The 19,031-nt window shown below is 40.3% G+C and overlaps 1 protein-coding gene across 3 annotated transcripts in view; it reads left to right on the top strand.

Moving 5' to 3' along the window:
* GHR (growth hormone receptor) overlaps positions 1-19,031 on the top strand; it is a 127,748-nt gene that overhangs the window by 16,963 nt on the left and 91,754 nt on the right. The window contains exons 1-3 of one of the 3 annotated variants that reach the window (XM_054184640.1): positions 26-158; positions 297-390; positions 3,162-3,328. The exons of 1 other annotated variant lie outside the window; for it this stretch is intronic. The gene's annotated coding sequence lies outside the window, so the exon portion shown is untranslated. Of the gene's footprint in view, positions 1-25; positions 159-296; positions 391-3,161; positions 3,340-19,031 lie in introns of those variants that run through there. One more of the 3 variants, XM_054184639.1, reaches the window with a different exon arrangement.

Below are 19,031 nucleotides of genomic sequence, written 5' to 3'. Positions count from 1 at the left end.
ATCATTCTCTTTTTGCTGTGAGAGTGCTGGGTGGGATGGGTTGTGGACATTTTGCTTGCTACTGATTTATTTATTTTTTTAGCACTGTGGATGGGGATATTTGAATTGCCAGAGACGATGAATGGATGGGGTGCATACCTAGACAGGGAGATTGGCAGGTAGGACGTGGGTGTGGACTTCAGCTGGGAGTTTCTGCCTGTAGGGCAAGTGGGAAGGGGTGGTAGCTGGGAGGGGCTGTGGCAGGCAATGCTTGCCAGTAGTCATCTCCTGACCTTCACCCGCTCTCCTTGGCACAGCTTGCCCCCCTGTCGTCCAGCCTGTCTCCCTCCCTCGGACATCACGGCTTCTTTCTTCCTTTAAAGTTGACCTTGTCCGCATGCGTGCCAAAAGGTGAGCTCCCGTTGAACAGCCTGGTTCTTTGTTTTGGCTGGATTCCCAGTCCAGGTGCTGGATTATTTTTTCTGTTATTTTCTTGATTTTGGGGGGGGGATGGGAAGGGCAGAAGGCAGCGCTGGATTATAAGGACTGGTTTACAGAGACTTCGAAGGTGGGGCTGTTCAGTATTGAGGAATAGTGTTTTTTTTCTTTGTACAGCATTGATCAGTTTGCATTCCATTTTCACTGTGACAGGGCACATAAAATTGCTCTGCACCACAGGCTACTTAGATGAGTATTGTATATTCAAGTGAACTTTTTAACCTGCTAAATGAATCACTGGGGGACGTTAATGCTATTTATATTTAATTAAAAATTTGCAAATGAGGCAGGAGAGGAGAGTGTAAACAAAAGGAGTGCTACCCTTTACGTTCAAGCTAATTGAGGGAAGCCTGGTGACTTTTTGAGAGATGATGAGTATGAGCTGCTGCTACAGCCAATTGACTGTAATAAAGGGGTTGAATTTTTAAAACTACACTGTCCGCCTGAATATTGTGAAGTTCAGTAATGTTAAAAAAATGCCTGATCGGAGGTGTAGCTTCCGTTTTCCGGTTGGTCCTGCTTATTTCTTGACAATGTTATCTTCAGAGAGTTGGACGGGGGAGCTGAAAAGAGGTGAATGCATATAACAAGGTTCATTCTGTCCGGTTTACCCCCTATATGCCTCCACGTCCATTTAGCATCTTGGTACAGATTTGATCTTACACATGGTGCTATAAAATGCCTGAAAGCATTTAATTTTTAAAGAAGTGCTTTTAATGGAAGTTTGTAGTCTTCCTTGCTGCCTACAGAATTTTGCAAATGTGGCTGTGCAACGTGCAAATGTGCAAAAAGGCTGAGGCCCCAGAAGAAATAAGAAAACTTAATTTTTTAAACACGGTTTTAAGCCAACCTCATGAATCTTGAATGCCTGTGGTAAGCTTGGCAAGTCAAATAACTTCTTAATACAGTCCCATTGACTGTCTTTGGTGTATGAATGCCGCAGCTACTCGAAACAAAGAGAGCAGAAACAGCATCTTTCTCTCTACGTCTTCTTTCTCAACCTCTGAGCAAACTGATTTACAGATATACATGTTGTATATTAGTTGCTCTGTCTCTGTGTGGACGCTACTTAGGTCCCCGTCCTGCAGTGAGATTTTTAAGCATTAGCCACTGCTAGAATCACCGGTGCCGGGTGAGAAGGCATGCGTCTCTCTGAAAAGGGCTCGTTTCATGCCTGTGCAGTGCTGAGGGAGAGCAGCCAGGCACGCTTTAGCTTGGAAGAGTTGGGCAGCCCGTTTCAAGTGCAGGGAAGGGGCAGGAAGTTCTCAGTAGTAAAACTACCGTGTAGGACTGAGTCATGCTTGTTTGTATATTAAAAAAAAAATTAGTTTTCCTGTTAAAATAACTAGCAGTTGTGTTTGCTTGCTAGAATTCTCTCAGTTAAATTGTTATTTCAGGAGAATGAGTGTGCTCGTGGTTAATAGGACGTTACCCAAACCGTACTAAAGTACAGGAATTTCAGAGCGTTTCAGAGTTAAGCTGCTCTTAAAAGTGAAGAAATCATGTTGCCCTCTGTTCTTTCTACTGCTTCTTTATGCAACAGTTTAACCATCCAATTCTCAGTGGCACTTATTGGGAAAGATAGGAACACTGAGCTAGAAAATAGTTTTGCCCTTTGCAATTTATAGGCGCCATCAGGGTGGTGATAAATGGGGTCTGTTAAAAAGAGAGACAATTATGTTTAACTGATTGCAGTGGAGGGTTTTTTGCCTTTTTAAGTGTACTTCTTAAGATGTTTTCCTCCCTAAAGAGACTGATATATTTATTTGTATCCTTTTTCCATGTCTTAGTGCAAACGATAACAGCATTCCAGAGCCCTCTCCTCCCACAGGGAATGGTGCTGTTTATCTCCTTGTCACCTGTGACTCAATTATTGCACCCCAAACCAAATTGTTCGTGTCCCAATTACCCAAAAATAGAGGTTTGTTTTCTTACCGTGCAGACTGTCAGCATCGGTAGCGAGTAGGCTCCCGTTGTGAGTTTACGCTGAATGCAGCTGCAGCGATGCGGTGATATTTCTATGTTGGTGTAACTTGCTTTGTAATCATCAAAATTCCACAAGACAACCTTTTTGGAAAGTACAGCTGACTTAATTAATAGGTGTTTCTGATGTTTGTATCTACTGGAAGAGGCATTTGGAGCAGGGAGGGGACGGAGTTATTGAGAAAGACAAAAATGACTCGTCAGAAATACTTGCCCTCTTTTGTTTCCCGTGTTTGGCTATTTCCATTGTAAACTGTGAAGTGATCAATGCCTGTCTGAAAGGGACTGAGAATGTGAGATAGCTCTCCGAAGGTGAAATATTTTTCAGTTTTTAACGTCCTTCCTTCCTTTGCTACATTTAAACACGCTAAAGGCTGGCAAAGGTTAGTAACTAAGGCTGCCCAGAGAAGCTGTGGCTGCCCCATCCCTGGAGGTGTTCAAGGCCAGGCTGGATGGGGCTTTGAGCCCCCTGGTCTAGTGGGAGGTGTCCCTGCCCAGGGCAGGGGGGTTGGAACTAGGTGATCTTTAAGGTCCCTTCCAACCCAAACCATTCTGTGATTCTGTGTAACTATGAAGGATGTTTGTGCAGTTTACGCTTTATTATGATATCCTGCCTTTTTTAAGAAAAAAAATAAAAAGAACAAACAGTGTTTTGTCTCACTTCTGAAATTGCTAACATGAATGTGTATATCCCACACTAGATGATGAAGATGAACTCCCTCGGACTGTTAGAGTTGCTCTCCATTAAGAAATCTGTGCACTGCACTTAATGAAGCAGCACTCAGCGTTGCTAATACTGCTCTGGAGCAATACGGGAGGTTCTTTTAACACACAAGTGGATTCCCAGAACTCCTGCTTTGTAAATAAGGTCTGTTCCCGGTGAGTCCTAATTGATAATGACAGTTAATGTAATACCTGCTGGCTAGGCCTGGCCTTTACTAAAAGAGTTCTTTGAAACTTATTTATTGATTGCTGCCATCAATTTAGTTTAAAAGAAACAAACACACACAAAAAAACAACAAACAAAACCAACACTCATTTGGCCTCAATTTTCTGATTTTTTTTTTTTCTTTTTGGTGTTTTTGATTTTACATGTGATTATGGACCCAGGAATTACAGTTATGTGGATATTAAATAAATGTAATTTTCTGTCCGGATTGCCTAAAGGCTGTCCAGAAAGAGAGACACAGAACTTGCTTAACTCTCTTTGTCATCAGTTCTTTACAAACTAATTATTGTTTATTTACCTGGGGCAGAAAAGAGCACATCCCTCTCTTGTTCTCAGAGTTATAAGCACTTTATATTCTCATGGCGCTGTACAGACAGCAAGGGACGAATCCTTGTCCCATGGTACAGACTTCAGCCAGCTTTGCTGCTGAGTACAGAAGGGATGGGAGTTGTGCTTTGATCCATCCTACCTTCAGTATTCCCTTAGAAGTCAGGGGTTTGGTTTGATTGCCATTGTCAGAGAATGGATAATGTTAGACATAAATCATCCAGCGGTGACATTCACCTCATGTTTTTATGTTCCCTGTCTCCTTTTGCATACATTTCAGCAGCTGGATTCTTAGTGCTGAACTACTTAACGGTTGGAAAGTAATCAGCTTTTGAAGGGATACATCTTTTTGTTTTCCCTTTGTGTATTTTTACTTCACAAGTGATGTAATTATTGTTTTATATGACTTGCACTAAATACTGTACAAGCGCTCAGCGGAAAACAAGGTCTGTTACAAGTAACCTAAAAAATGGTAGTCACTAAAAGAATGCTAATTGATGATTCTTAGTAAAGATGTAATTAATAAATAATTATTATTCTGTCTTTATTGCTGGGTGTTGTTCGCTTTGTGCTTCTGATTGCATTTTAGTATCCTTTTTACAGTTTTATCCAGCGCTACATCAACAAAGGAGACAAATACAATATGGGAAAAAAGGAAGTGTAGCTCTGCAATTTAGCAGGTTGTTTTAGTTGATGTAACTTAAGTTTAAGTAACAGTTTTTAGTGAACTAGATTCTGATTTTAATGTGTCCCCTTACGAAGAGGTTGTCTGTGCTGACTTGGAGGCTGGTTTCTGCCCTTATTCACTCTGCGCATACCAGCTTTATTTTGGCAGAACAATTGTACCCTGAATCTTTTGTTACAAGTTTATCAGTTAGTTGGAATAATCTCTCAGTCCTGGATCTGAAATGGACATGAGATTAGAGTGTTTCAAAATTTATAGCTCAACGTGTGCTTTACAAGTGACTAATCCAACCAATGGAGTTGTAAATGTTCTAAAGGACAAGGGGTACAATAAAATAATTCATCCCGCAGCTGGTCCATTAAAAATGGAACACCAGTGTAGCATAGAAGTCTTATCCTGGCATATGTAGTTGTAAAACCAGCAGAACAAATTACACCATGTGCTTTTATTGTACCATTGCTCTGTATAAGTAATAACCATTATTAAGCATTTCTTTCCCAGCTATTATTACAGACTAATATATTAGTGTTCAATATATGTGGCGAGAAATGTGATTAATAAAAGATCCCCTCTTTACAGAGTACTTCAAATGTAATAGAAAATGGTAAACATTTTGTAGCTCTTTTGAACATCCAATAGTATGGTAAACAGAGTTTTGAACTTAGGGATTTTATAGACTGTTAAAAGGCCTGTAAATTCTTTCATTCTCAAAATTTTGCATTCTGCATACTCTGTTGTGGATTGTTCCCACCATGCCCTCTTACAGACCTCCAGTTTTGGTCCTTGCTAATAGCTTCTGTTTATTAATGGAACTGCATCTCTGCTGAAAATGGCTTGACAGCTGGTGTGATTGACACTATTCAAAACTGGTAATTTGCATTTTTCTCAACATGTTAAAAATTATTGTTCTCTCTTCCACACTGCAATTCCCCATGATTTTACTAGGATCCACTCTTGACAGCACCATGGGATGGTGCTGATGTTAAACAGGGCCAGGCAGTATTGTCCAGTCATGCATCCTTCCATGCCAGGAATACTTTCAACAAGTGCTTTTGCTGAACGCTTTTGCTCTTGGTTGTCATCCTTTTGTTGTTTCTGGATGGGAGCCTCCCTGGGTGATGTATTTTGGGCAGCGGCGGAGTTATTGGGAGTGAGGGCTGGGAGTGGGAAGGCACAGCTGCAGCATTCCTGCTGTCATACCACAGACCCTTAAAAATGGCATTGCAGCATCCCTCTGAGGTTGATGTCTCCAGCGGGTGGAAATGGCTGCCTGGGAACTAAGTATTGCTACCTTAAGCATGCCTGGGACTGGGACGAGCTGGTGCAGAATGCCCCTCCTATTCACAGTCAAAATATTTTGCTCTTAAGGAGTGCTTAAGAATTATTTTTTTAGCTGTGGTACTTGACCCAAGCTGGGCGTCCACCAGGCATCATGGTAACAGTTTATCTCTAGAGATAACCAAACTTCATGGGAACTGGATAAATGCTCTTCCAGGGACAATGTGTCTGGGAGCATTCCCGTGCGCTGTTTAGACCCAGGCTGGTTTTAGACCCAGACCGGGGGGGGAGATGTGATGCTGGTCCTTTTGCTCCTCCTCTGCCTTTCCATACGGAGGTCAGCATGGCTTCAGCAAGCCGGTGGTCAAGACGTGGACAGGCCTCTAACATTTTGAGTGAAAAGCAGCAATCATCGTGAGCCCCGTTTATGGAGGAAGGGACATCCAGATGGATGCTAAGGCCAAATTGGCCAAGGATTTTGAACAGAAGGAAAGTCTTGACTCAGTGGAGGTCTAGTTTGAATAGCAGAGAAAGGCATTTTAATTTTAATTTTCATTTCAATTTCTTTCACTAAGCAAATGTTCTGCTACACTTTGTGACTTTTGAGGGTGCCTGGCTCTATCCTTAAAGCAGGTGAGTAACAACAAGAAAGCCTGGAGAGACAGGGAAAACTCTCGCTGTTGCTGATGTACTGTGCGATGGGGGCTTTCCTTCAGCGGCTCCAACATGGATTTCTGTAGGGATAGTCTACTTGTCAATGTACACCATTTATTACTGAGCATCTTTTTTCCACTAAATCTTTTCTGAATCATCACCTGTGGGCAGGGACTTGGAGTGCAGATGTGTGGGGGTGGTGATACCAATTTGTACTGCTGATGTCGCCTGATCAACACTGTCATAGAGTACACTGAAGAAATGGGGGGTTATATTTAGAAACTAGGTAATTGGAGTACCCTTGCCTAATATTCTTAATTCTCTGTGTGGCACTCCCTCTATTTAAATTTCTTTTACTGTTGGCTTTTTGGGTTTTTTTTTTGGTTGTTTGTTTGTTTTTGTTTTTGTTTTTTAACTTTTCACCTGCAAGAAATAAGACTTTTTTTTTTCCCTCCATTGATGTATAATTGGGCTTCTGAAATTTTTTGTTCTTGCCTACACCTGGAGGTGAGCCACAGCTAAATAGTGTCACTATTACTGCAGAACCATCTGTGTGGCTGCTTGATGTCTCTTGCTCATGTACTTTATATTAAGGTTAGACTCCTGAGGGAGCTATTAGAGAAAGAGGAGTTGGCTTCTGTTATAGCATATTGTGATTGTGTAGACATTTTCACCTAATGCCTCGTTTCATCTAATTTCCATCCTGGTTTTGCATTTCTTGATCCCATCTACGCTCTTCCTCTTGGTCAAGTTAAAAATTCCAAGTTTATAAAATCCTGCTTAGATTCTTTTTACAGCAATCTCCAATATCTTGCACTCAAGACATATTTTTCTATAACGCTGCAGCATAGCTCACTGTGCTTTTAAAAAGTATTTCCATTTACATAGAACTTGTAAAGAATGTGATTATGATCCAAGAAGCTCTTTTTTTGTAGCAACCTAGAAACTTACCTGCAGTTCTGTAAGTAAGATGTTATACAACAATTTCATAATCACACAAAACAGCTGGTTTTAATGGCTTTCCAATAGGGACATCACCCAAGGTTTTTCTTTTTCTTTTCTTGTGCTTATTATATTGTGTAATTGGTTTCTGGTAGTATCAAACCACTATGAAAACTCTCTCAGTAACATAATTAATCTCTAAATGTTACAGTTTAGTCTTAGCAAGGTCTGCTTTCCCAGAACATCATATTTGACAACAAGATGCCTTCAATCGTGTGTACGCTTTGGTGCTGTGCTGTAGTGTTGGCACTCAATGAAGTAACATGTTCAAATTGGAATACATCGTGCTTGCATCACTTCAGCCTTTGATTACCAGCACTGTGTCACTGGTCAGTACTTACATCTAGATTGATAGATCATAATTGGATTCAAAATCTTATAAATACATATCAGCTTCCCCAGAAGACGCCTGGTGGTCCAACTTATATTAAAAATAAAACAGCATCCAAACAGAAAATCTCCACATTGGCTTTATTGGTCCAGGATTTCAGTGCATGAGCTTTTCGGCCTACAATTGGTTTTGAGTATGTGTATCAGGTACTACTACTACTACTGACAGAATATGAATACTTAGCATTTATATGAAAAAAACCTTTGATATATATTGCACTTAACAGGATGCTCCTTTAAACATCATGGCTGCATTAAGTGTGAGCTGTGTTCAGCAGTACGAGTTTGCAGTGGGAAAATATCTGAAATCAGTCATGTTTTTGGAGCAGACCTGTCAAAACTCCTTGGAAAATTGTGCAGAAACCTTACTGGACTCATATCCCAATACGCTCTGTATAGGCCACTTGCTGTGGAAGCTGATACGCTCCTGGTGCCTTCTCTGGTACCTGCTGCAAGTGCTGTCTCCACGTACCGTCCAGGGCTGCCAGTGCCTCTCCCCCAGCACAGACTAGAGCAAGGAGAGATTGATCACTGTGCTCTGGTGCAGCTGATGCAACTACGGAATTTTGCTCCTAAGCGATTTGGAGGATGGAGCAATAATAAAGAAATGGTACAGTTCTTGTTGGAGTTGTTTGGTTACCGCAAGCCCAGTCTCTATGGATGGTGATAGATCTTTGCCTTTCGGTAATCTACCCACACAGAAGGTAGATATAAGATATGAAAGGTTTGAGTGTATTCATGTTGAAGACCCACCTGTAAAGAACAATTATCTGTTTAAATAGAAAGGGTTTTTTTGTCTTTGTTTAGCTCTGCCAAATTGCAAATTAATTTGCAGTTTTCTTTAGGTAGTGATTCATTTCTAAAGCTGTCAACTATCAAGTAAACCACTCTCAAAGCAGGATGGCCTAAATGGAAAGGACTATCTAAATAAAAGAAACTTTAATATAATGCTGAAATACAAGGGTGTTTTGCGGGAAGAGAATACACCTGAAAACAATAGTGGCTGATATTGAAACAAAGGATAATAATTTGCATCTCTGTGGAATGCTTTTTATATGCTTTTGGAATATCTGAAATTTATGTTCTCAGCAAAGAATAAACACCAGGAGGTTCTTCAAGATTTGGGGCAGAAATAAGAAGCCCAAGAATTGCAAGTGTTGCTCTAGAAAACCACTGACAGTTCTGTGGGCATGAAACCTGAGTCTCCAGAAGCCTAAAAATGTTTGTTTATTATTTGTCAGGCTCTTGAACTGCACTTAAGTTGTGTGATGCATACAATTGTGAGATGTTCTCCTCTTTAATATTATATACTCTTATTTTTAGCTAAACACTGTCTGAGGAGATCATGGATCCCTGATATTCTCAGTCAGAATAAGATAAGTATGTAACAGATATAGGGAAACAAGAAAAGACCAACTCAATTCACACACTTTGTGGCGTGATCGTGTTCATCTTAAACTAATGGAAATTCAGACCTCTGCTTTATCTTAAGCAACTGTGTCTGGTAGCTTCAGCCTTTCACTTCATCATTAGATCTTTTTCTGGGTGGCCGAAGTTATTGTTCTTCTTTTCCCATAGTGACTTGGTTTATTTAAACTTGACGCTCATGTAAACTACTTAAGTATTTATATTTTTAAACTTCAGAGAAAATAAGGGAAGTTCATTTGACTTCTTCATTCTTCACTTGAAGACTGTTGTGTCAAAGCCAGCTAGGTTTGTATGATGTTGTTTGTCTCCATTATAATTTCAGCTGAGCAGGGATCTGGTCACAACACATTTGCCCTCTGGCATAAGCCCAACCCTTTTGGGCTTCTCATGCAGTTAAAGCCAGATTCAGTATCTGTTGATGCTTTGAAAGACAGCAGTACTCTTTAAATGAGCACTGTGTTTGCAGTAGCGGTGGTTTCAAATAACTATTTGATTTTTGTAGTGAAGCAGACCCACGTGCTCATGCAGCCATCAGCGCCTGGGAAGTGTCTGAAGAGGTGCTGCTCACTTGGGTGTTGGTAACTTCTCACGGCAGTGAGATAACTGCTCTCGAGTGCTCATAGTTTATTTGATTAGAAGACGAATTTTCAAGAAATACAGTTGCTGCTGTGTTTAAGTGGTAGCTAATAGTGATACTGTTTGCAAAAACCTTCATTTTACTACAAGACTCATTTCTGCGACTGCAGTTGCATTAGGATTGGTGGTCCATGCCCTCCCCTTAACGCTTTGGGCAGATGTTACTGGGCAGTAATGAGAGCAAGCTGCAAGGATGGCTGGATGAAATCTCAAGCCCAGAGTAAACAAGCAGCGAATATCCCCCTGAGGAGCTGGTGTCTCTTCAGGGTCAGAGCTGCAGTAAAACAAACGTGATTGTGAAGGAGGGATTTGAGCGGTGAGGGAGGATCTACGTACAACATTCAGCTCATTTTAAACCCCCAGTGAGGCAGGACAGAGGGTAAACGCAGCTGACGTCAGCTGGTGGTGTGATGCCATTTGCTTAGATAGGAAAGGATCTGATCTTAAATCTGTGGTTCATTAAACATCCAAATTCCTTAGTAAAAGTGCCAGGTGACCCTGTGTTTTTCTTCATAGTTATTTTACAGAGTAAATACTGCTAGGCTGCCCACTTGGTGTGATTCATCTTTTTTTTCCTCAAGGTGATGTATAAAAGAAGCTTTCTTCTGCATCCCTCATGCTGTGTGTAACACCACGGTGCATGGGAGTGAAGTGATGTTTATCGTGGTGTTCTGTATGCTTCACAGCTGCATGTCAGTCGTGTGGAATTAATTTATTAGTGTTCCTGACAAATCTCTCCACAAAAGTGAATGTAAGATAAGTGTAAGAAAAGAATGACCTTTTTACAGGTCTGGATGATTCATCACCCATGCTTACAAAGGGATCTTGCTGTAATTCGCGATCCTAACTTAGCAACAAAGCAGGTAGCTGGATGGTATTAGCTTTGGCAGTAGGTGTCTTTGTACCTTAGAGTATTAATTAAAGTTTTAAGGGCCTGACGGATTACTTAAACATCCGTGCAATTATCTTAGTGTTCAGGAATTTTATATGTTTATTTTTAAAGACCTTCCTTCATTTCTCTTCTAGGACCGGAATGGGAAAAAAATGGATTACCATAAAGGTTCATAAAATTACATTTCTGCATTAAATACGTGTTATGATAAAGGATTTCTCACTGGGGCTCGGATTAGGAATTGTATTCAGAATATTGTTCCTGTTCCTATTCCCTGGTGAATTTCTCCGTCTGGTAATATTACTGTTTAGGAAGTGATAACATATGCATGTAACAAGTTAATTGTAAAAGCCCAAAATGGGTAGTCTGATTGTCCTACTAAAACAATAGTAGTTGAGCACTCCAGTCTGCGGTTGCCAGCTTTAAATTATGATGATTGTTATAAATCATGCAAGGGGATTGTGGGACGTAGAGCTTTCAGCTTTTCATTACAGATCCCCCGTTTTCTGTCCAGTGATCTAAGGGAGAGCAACACACAGCCATCTGTCTAATAGGCTGCGGTGGTGCTTTACAGACCATTACTCTCAGCACTCCAGGGGAATGCGAGTGGGAAGACGGAACATGCCTGAATATCACCATCTCTTTGGGACCGTAGCGCTTCTTACTACACAGATTCGTAGCTGAGAACTGAGTCTGCCTCGCCACGTAACTGCTGCTTGAAGAGGCACTGGCAGTTTTCCATGTTAGGAACCATGCATATGTTACACATAGGCATAATTAGCTGGTTGGCGCTGTAAACAAGCGTTTTATATGTGCTCCTCTTTGCTGTATGAGAGACATTTCTCCTTTTTACCTTTAAAAAGTAGAATCCAACTCCAGCGTACCCTAACTGATGTATTCTCTGCCCTTGTGTAAGGGCACGTATGTGCCATCGTTGGTGGGCAGAACAGGACCCCGGAGCTACCTGTATAAACACTTCGGAGAATCAGGAGGGGAAAATGTCACTCTCTAAAGACTTTAAGCAGTGTGTAGAGAGAAATAAGTGTTAATTTAAAAATGAAGTTGTAATACCTTCCGTTTTCAAATTTTCCATTTTATGTTTTCGGACGTTATCCATGTTGTTGTTACCCGTAGGACTAAGGTGCAGGCTCTTCCCTGGAAGCCCTGTCCCTGTTGTAGATACTCTGCGCTTGCCGTACAGTGACTTTGGGGGTTCACACTGCTTTTTGGGGCTCATTTCTTCCTGGGGTGTTTAACAAAATGGCACCAGAAGATAATCAGTTAATGATTAATGACTTCCGAGCTAAGAAAAAGGAAGAATTTATTTGGTAAGTGACTGAATTGCTGTCTCAACATATAACCCTACTACATTGTTTTCCCTATCTAAAAATGAGGGAAGCTTATGTGAGTAATATCAAAACCACTATTCCCGCAGCTGAAGCAAATGGTATTTGGGTTAGTGTCTCTTGCCAGTTACAAGACACTCCTACTTTTTAACTTTGCCCTGATCTGTCCTGTGACATGTGTACTACTCGAGCACATCATATGGCCATGATGTGTATGCGTGAGAGTCGGGCTTTCTGAGATGCCGGTGTCTACATCTGTCAGAAATATGTGAAATGTTCTCAGGTTCCTACTGCCTTGTTTTTGCCTACCACACTTCACTGACTCACTCGCTCTGTACCCACTCGTATTTTCTTGAAAGAAAAAGATTAAAGATTTTGAAAAAGAAAATCCATATTAAAATGGTACTCTCCAGAAATTTACATTTGCCTAAGTACACGTTCATTTCAGAAGCAAAAATACAGTAGTCATTCTTAGAGTAAAACCAAATTATTGTGAAAACAAGGCAATTGCATTTTTATATTCATAAATGCGTATCTGGAACTAGCTTACGAAGAAGCTGTAACTCAGTTCAGTAAACAGTACAGTAACTGATATGTTGTAATTAATCAGAAGCCAGTGTGATTTTGTTCTTAGTGTGGAGAAGGCATTTAAAAGCATTAGTTTCTTGTGTTTAATCAAAGTGTAAGCAGTGGTGGTGAAATCCATTCCGACTGCCCTGACTTACTGTTATTTTGGCATCTAATAAAAGTAACAAAGTAACTTCCAATAAAGAACTCTTTATTTCAGGTGGAGACTTTTCAAATTGATAACGTCTCTAATATGATGCCAACCAAATTTGCCTTGGCATTCTTTTGTGTTGACATGGTAATAAAAAAAAATTACATACCTGCTTGAGCCATATCAAATCTTTTGCTAAAAATTAGATCAGTGGCTTATGAACTCTAACTCAACCAATTTCTGCTCTGTGTAGCTTCAAGAGCTCTTCAAGTAATTCATTTTCTGGCAAGAATTTTCTTTTAAAAATAATTCTGATTTGCTAGAAACACTTAAAAAAAGGGGCCTGTGTGATTAATTTAAATTTTCTTTGGCCTTTAAATGTTTTCTTCCACTCTCTCCTTTAACCTTTTACAATTAGATTTAGATCAAATTTTAAATATAATCTGGTGTTTCTGGACCATATTTCCAAAAGATAAGGGGTAAGGAGGGATCACTGTGAGATCACTGTGGAGAAGTGAGAAGCTCCATGGAAGTCACAGAAAACAAGATTTCAGGAGTGCAGTCAGAAGACTGAACAAAGGAGACTGAGGGTGGAATCCACATTCTGAGTTTTGTCCAAAAACAGATCTTGAGAAACTTCGTTGAGGTGTGGAAGATCTGTCCTTCAGAGTCAAGGACCCAAACTGGAGGATGAGACCTTCAGCAAGTGAAAGCACTGTGTTTGATGAGTTTGAGGTGGAAATTCTGGAAAGTCTCATGATAGTTCTGGGCTGAGGGGGCAGAGGATTTTGTAAGATGAGAAATACTGAGCACACCATAAAGGAGACACAGAAGGTAGTGGAAGGTCAGAAGAAAGCCCAAAGGAAAGGAAGAGAGGAGTAATAGTACAGAGAGCATGAGGAAGGAGATGAAGGAGTTAGACTAGAAAAATATTTGCATCCACTTAATACTTTAGAGAAATCTTCAGATTGTTTCAGCATTAATCCATTTCTTTCTCCTCCCTCAAAAATAAAAGAAAGCAAATGGGAAAAGTCTTAGATGAATTCTTCTGGCTGGTGACCTCGTGGCCACATTGGGATGGTTGCCCGTCTGGAGAAGCTGTTAGGCAGTTCTCTAGTACCTTTTATCTGTGCTGCTCGGAGATCTGTTGGTAAGCAGAAGATTGACGCGGCCCATAATTAATGACCTTTTCTTTCCAGGGCTCTCCCTTAGAACAGCTCAAACATTGGGACATAAAGTGAGCACCAAGTTTGTTCAGTGCTCTGCCTAATGATCTGGAGCACTTTTTGGATATCTAGAAAAGAAGCTGGGCCTCTTGTGGGCTGGCCTCGCAAAGGAGGTGTCCGTACTTTTTGGCAGAGCAGCACCACCCGTTCTGTCTGAATGATGCTATCCCTGAGTCATTGCCACAGCAGGGGGAGATGGCCTGTGGGTAGGCCTGGAGACGGACTGTTCATTGGTACAGACTGTGCCGTCCTGCAGATTTTTGTTGCTGTGTTTTGGATCTTGGTTATTTTGAAATTCTTGCCATAGACTTTCTGCTGGCTCAGGGTGAATGGGATGTGCAGATGTTGGTACGTGACATCCAGCCTTCTCACCAACATTTCTACTCTACCAGGCTGTTCTTGTCCTCCCTCTGGCCCTGCCTGTGCAGTCACCCTTGTCCCTTTGAACTAAATGTGCATAGTGAATAATGTTTTATTAATCTCATAATTTCTCTCCACATGTTTCATTCCAGCCTCTTTCTGGCCTGTTTTAGACCTCCACTTTTGATCTTTGTAAAGCATAGTGATTGTCATTTGAGCTCTTTCTTGCACTGTCACAGCTGAATCCATCCGTGCTAATTCAAGTACGTCTGTATTCATACACTGCTTTCCTATTGACAGGTGTAGTTCTTGGAAATGTGATAGGTCCCTCCCCGCCAAGTCCTATTCATCCAGCAGCTGAAAGATGCTTAGGAGCCATTCATCAAGAGTATGAACTCCTTTTGAAAGACAAGCCTGAGGGGCATGACATTTAACTGTACTTGCCAATCTTGACATATCCTATCGTCCTTGTGGCAGCTGGGACGTACTGAAGGAGAGTGTCTGTGGTATGCTTAGGAAAAAAGAGGACGTGCGGTTAGCCTGGTGCCTGAAAATTGCTGGCCTATGTAAATTATCACAGGAGTTCAGTTCTTTGGTGGGGTGAAACTCTTCTGGTTTCTCCTGGTGGTTCTCGTTTCAGCCGTGGTTACAGGCGTGGATTGCTTGTGGCAGGAAAAATCTCATTCTGCTTCAATATTCCATGAACTGGCGTTCACAGGTGCATAGGTGTAGCTGATTCCATCACTGCTGGGCTCTGTATAGCAGGCAAATACTCAGAAACAACAGATTTGTGGCACAGTAACTGCAGCTTGCTTTGGTATTTGGGTCTGATGTTATGTGATAATTTTCATACAAAATTCATGAGCTTGTTTGGAGAAAAGCACTCACTGCAGTGAGAAGCACTCTCAGCCCCTCACACCGCAATTGCAACCCGAGTCGCTGGAGAGAGTTTCTTTCTTTTTTTAGATCTCTGAGTAATCAGCTACCAAAGTAAGATGTATTTCATAAAGGGGTCAAATCATTGATTGGTCAAAAGTTACCAGTCATAGAATTATCAAAATGTTCTGATAGCAACACGTGGTCTGAGGACTTAGTGCTACTTTAGAAGGAAACAAAGCACTATACAGATTACAGGAATGTTAGTTTATCTACATTTTTTTTTCAGATCTGTGACCAAATGCTGAAATGATACTTCTCTTATCTTTATAACCATTGTTGTGAGTTTTCAGGCTGACAGTGATCAATTGTATAATTTGTGCTCCCCTGGCAATCTAACTGCTGTCCACTGTTCTGATTCAGTATTTTTGGCAAGGCAAGGTAGCATGCACCAGAGTTATGGAGAAGAAGTTGAATTGAAATTTGTTTGAAATATGCTTTTTTTTTTTTAAAGCAATGTTTCTTTTCAGTATAACATTTTTTTTTGTTTATCCGTATAGATCACTTGTTTTCATTCTGAGTTTGGTATTTAATTTTTTAAAATCACATTCAGCTTTTTTTCTTCCAGAAAATTTACTTTATTTTTCTTTATGCCCAGTACAGAACTGCTTACAGAAATAACTACTTGTCAGTAATCTTTTCAAAGACTCACACGTAACAACAAAATGAAACCCTTGATCCCTTAGTCTAGATTCTTAAACACTGACAAGATAAATTAAAGCTTCATTAAATTAATGATTCAATAATTAAAAAGGAGAATTCAGAGGAAAGACTTACAAGAATGGATGAAGTACAAATGAACTCTGCATTAAACTTAGCATTAAGCGGAAGAACAATGAATCTTAAATTGCATCTGTATAAATGCACATGCTTTCTGTGGGGAGACAGTAATTATGCCCAGGAGCATTCTCTGTAACATCTCCCACTCAGTTACTGTCAGCATCAATTAGTCCATTAAACTGAAAACTTCTGAAATGATCTGAGGTTAAAGAGAAATGAAAAACCCAAATTGCTTTGCTTTAGGTTTTTTTCCTGTTGTAAATAGTTGAGAGGCATTGATAACTTGCAGCTCTGTTTTGTACCAAGGCAATTAAATTTACAAACACATTGGTAAACGTACCTTCGAAATGCAAGAAAACTGCAGATCCCTTCATTTTTTAATGATGTCATTTACCATCACATTATAAGTGTTTCATAAGGAAGTTATTAGAGATTATCTGATTTGGCGTATGGTGATGTCTTCAGGGATGCCTTGTCATATCTGCATACGGAGAGGGTAGAGGAAGCACTCTCCATTTCTGTTCATTTAAAGTGTTAAGTGAGTTTATCTGATTCTCCTTCACAATTAGTCGGCATTTCTGTCATGTACCGTATAACCAAACATGAGAGAATTGCTGAGAACTACTTATATGTTATATTACATAAGTGTATATATGTAAATACGTAAGTACATCTGTATTCCTAATATAGTCTCTTATTGGCTACAGGCTGGGAGCTGTCTGAATCTTGCCATCAGTGGTGCTCCTGCCAGCCCCTGAAAATAGGCCTCTCTGAATTCCTGCATCTGATTTAAGATCGTTGATTTAATATTTTTAGAAGAGAAAACAAGCCTAAATCAGCAGAGAAATAATTGGCTGAAAATGTGAATTGCACAAGACAGACTTGGCACCTTAGGGAAAACACACTCCGGAGGAATTCTCCACCCCACTCCCGTGTTAATTTTGACCACCCCACCCCCCAGAAAAAACTCCTGACACAGATACTTTCTGTTCTCTAGTTAGCCATATGTAAATAAACCTTAATTTTTGGTACTGATGCTCGTATAGTTGGATTCTGTTTTGCATGAGATGGGCAGTACGTTGTCTTGCACCTTTCCTGAGGTGTATCAAACAGGCTTCAAGCTAAAGAGGCAGTGTGGATGCAAAATATACATTAAAATCATAAGCAGAACTTAAGAGAAAATAAGTGACAAGAGCAGCATGGAACACATGTGTGATACAAACATGTATTATATGCATAAAAGCTATAATTTAAATGCATACATGTATGCAAGCCTATGCATTCTTAGGGAAGATGGATGGAGGGGTATGGGTGAAATGCTTGGATTCCCCAGGGGCCTCACTGTGATCGACTTGCAGGGAGGTATTCTGGAGCTGTGTTCCTTTTTTTATTGATGTGAGTATTAGCCAAAAATAAACAGGGACTGCTTTTAAAATAGAAATGAAGAAAAATATGAAAGCAACTATATAGTGTCATTGCTGTATAGGGGCCAAAATTTGTGACATGGGAAATCTCTTCTGGGTCTCCGTTTCCATGGGTGTTATAGGCCAGTGATGCCATGTATGATCTTCATTGAGATAAGGAGCTGGATTTGAGATCTCCCCAGATGAAATATTTGACTCTGACAGAAAATGCTGAGTGCCTTCAGATGAGAACTTTAAAAGATTGGGTCTTTTCTGATCTGGTAGCTTTTTTCTTGTATGGTCATTCTCCAGATTCAGGTTTTAGAAACTAGGAATGTTTGGAAGCGTGAAGAAAACGAAGACTGAAATCAACGAGAGATGTTTCTTCTTAAGCAATTTATAGAGTTTGAAAAGCCACCATTAAAAGTCATAGTGTGTATGACTCCAGCAGCTTTGTTAAACAGACAGCTCTCTACTACATTAAGGCTCTTTGTTATCCAAAACTGTGGAGGAGAGCCAGAAGAGAAATACATTTAGATTATGAAAATACACAAAGTGCACATGTAGCTTGCAAATAATTGATCCAAGAAAACTAACAGAAGGCAATAGATAAGCCACATCTAAAATGTAAATCTTAGTGACGATTTTTGCTTCTTATATGAGACCACGTTAGTGATTGTTGATGAATAAAAATAAGATCAATATTTGATATTAATTAAATGTTTATTTTTAATGTGATTATTACATTCATTCACATTCCAGTAGTATTTGAAGCCACAATTATCTCAGCATGTTGCAGGAACAGCTGATAAGGCTTGCATGCTTAACTCAAGGAATAGCCCATGGCTGGGGATCTAGAGTTGGGTGGGGGGGCCACATTTTAGCCCTACATGTGTATGCACTTCCCAGCTGCAATTTTCACTCCTGGCTGATTTCAGCATCTTCCTTCTAGCAAATGTCTGTAAATCCCTTTCTTTAATGCTTAACCTATTCACATGTGACCTTTGTTGGTAGCACCAGTCGTGCTGACCTTGGAGCTGTACGCTCAGAGGTGTAGGTTTTAGTCACTGCCGTGCATAGCCAAGTGATGTCCAGATTCCCTGACTCCACAGAAGGGCTGAGGGAGTGCAGTTTGGGACTGGAAAGCTTAGAACTGTCTAACTTCAAAAGTATGGAGAGATGAGATCAGTCTGTTTTGCTATGTAATTTTGTGTGCTCATGAAGAGTTGTATTTTCCTCTTGTGTTGGGGACATCTGATCCCTGATAAACTGAAAGTGAACCTATAAAATGATAAATGTGTATGTTTTGGAGGAAACAAAGTGATGGAGTATTCAGTGAGCAGGAAAGGGAATAGCTGTTTGGGCATATAACAACAAACTGGGCTTTTTGGATTTGCTGTTGAATGAAGGTTGAAGAAAGTGGCCACCATCTTACCAGCTTCACAGGTAATGCTTTGTTTGAATGTAAGCCATTCGTGGAAATTGTAAAGCCAGTCATTTAAAAATGAAGATTTTTAATGATGAGTAGGATTGCAGCTGCCACGCTTAATCTCCAAATTCA

The sequence above is a fragment of the Rissa tridactyla genome, chromosome Z (genome assembly GCF_028500815.1).
Source record: "Rissa tridactyla isolate bRisTri1 chromosome Z, bRisTri1.patW.cur.20221130, whole genome shotgun sequence".
NCBI classification, from domain to species: Eukaryota; Metazoa; Chordata; class Aves; order Charadriiformes; family Laridae; genus Rissa; species Rissa tridactyla.
Note: the sequence above shows the minus strand (reverse complement) of the source record. Positions and strands in the feature narration are given on the sequence as shown.